The 1,934-nt window shown below is 36.6% G+C and overlaps 1 protein-coding gene across 1 annotated transcript in view; it reads left to right on the plus strand.

The window, feature by feature from the left end:
* Window positions 1-1,934, plus strand: part of CBG22631 — a gene marked incomplete at both ends in the record, with an annotated part of 8,641 nt that overhangs the window by 6,309 nt on the left and 398 nt on the right. The window lies entirely within an intron of this gene.

The following is a 1,934-nucleotide window of genomic DNA, read 5'->3' on the forward strand; positions in this document are numbered from 1 at the left end:
GAGTAAAAGCGCGCGAATTCAAACCTTTAAAATTTTTTCGCTCGTTTTCACTGTTTTTTCAAATTTTCCGATGTATCTGGAAGAAAAATTGACAAAAACCTAGAAAACTTTTGAAAAAACCGAAAAAAAAGTGAAAACAAGCGAATGTTAAAATTTTGAATTCGCGAGCTTTTACTCACCGGGTGGCCTAGAAAAAACCTAGTCCCTAAGGGCTTTCAGCGTATTTTTCGATGCGTTTTTCTTGATGAAGGAATATTTTGAATTTTTTCTTTATTTTTAAGTCAATCTACATGCATTTCTTCACATTTTGATGCAAAAAAAATTTCACCGTACACCACCTTTAAATTTATTTTACTGATAGTTAAGGTGATCTTTGGGAAATTTTTCAATTGAAGGAAGCCAGACATGAATATTTTCAAAATTCTAGTTTTTTCATATAGGACACAGTACAGTAAGAAAATAACAATGGACACCAAACCATAACTCCCTGTTCTGTACAAGCGAGAACGCGACCGTTCTTCTAAGCGGCGCCCACTCCTCGTTTCATAATCGTTTTAGCAGTAGTAAACGACAAGCGTCGTGTGGTGTAGAGGTGATCGCGCTTGTCTATCAGTCACAGGTAGAGGGGGACCGCCGAAAAACGGGCCGTCTGGCGGGCGTGAACTGCCGAAAAGCGAACAGTCGGCAGTCGAATCGCGCGCCGCCGACGGTCCGTCTGTAACGATTTGCGCTTCGAAGACGGACCGTCTAAAATGATAGCGCCTTCTTGACAGTTCATCATTAAATAGGTAATAAACAATAGAAATTCTTCATTAATATAATAATTTCTGTGGATTGTGTATTGTTTTTGGAAAAAAAATTTTTTGGTCCAATCGATACAGTATGAAGAATTGAAGAAAAAGTTGGAAACACAAAAAAAAGTTGGAACCACTTTTTCACCTTTTAGTTCCATTGGCTGGGTGGTAGGAGTGATGACTTGAAAAAATTGGTCCCAACTTTTTTTGTGTTTAGTATACCTATACTTCATTGAAGTATAGGACGAAGTACTAACTAGGGAAGGTTGTAATCGGGGGGTGGAACTTCGGTATGAGACCTATACCATTCGAAAGCTGAGAATGAGACATTTTCAAACATGTATCCAGATTTTGCTGAGGAGCTACCAGTTTCGAGAAAATCAAGTTTCAAATTTGGCTCAAATTTGACTCTTAAGGGCGCCGCGCCTCCCCTCTTTCTTATATAGATTGGGGGAAGGGAAAGAACCAGACAGCAGTGGCGAGGAAGGATGAAGAGTATCCAACCGGTTGTAGGTTCGATTCCTCTTCGCGTTCTTGTTTTTTGATTGTATTTTTGGTTTTTGTGGCGATCTTCAAAATGCTACGAACGAATTTTTTCAAAGAAAAATTTTAATTGGATACTTATTTTTTACTTTTTCACAAGTTTTGAAAAGTACATACTCCATAGCTTTTGCAAATTTCTTGAAGCAACACTACAAATCTTTTTTCAGTTCTTTATTTCAAAATTCACAAGATTTGTTCGTTATTGGGGTTGTAAAGTGATAAATCAATGAGAGATAATGTGAATCTATGTTTTTCTCAAGTTTTGAGTACTACTGGGTGATTATCGAAGAAATATGGATTGTGGGATGTTCGAAAAAACATTAAAAGCTCTCGATTCCGAAAAGGATAGAGCTTCCAATTATTGCTAAAAGACTCATTTTATAGTTTCTGTCTGTTTAGAATTCGTTTTAGCACATTTGAAAATTTTTCGAAAAATAGTTTGAAAATGCCAAGGGGGTACCCCATGGATATTTTTCGTCAAAATTTGTTTTTCTGTAAAATCGAGAAAACTTTGCCAGATCGTAGAGGAACATTTGAAATTGTAAATACAATCAAAAAACTTCCAAAATCTTTCACCAATCATCGAATGTCTTTCTC

The sequence above is a fragment of the Caenorhabditis briggsae genome, assembly GCF_000004555.2.
Source record: "Caenorhabditis briggsae complete genome, chrV, whole genome shotgun sequence".
Lineage (NCBI taxonomy): Eukaryota > Metazoa > Nematoda > Chromadorea > Rhabditida > Rhabditidae > Caenorhabditis > Caenorhabditis briggsae.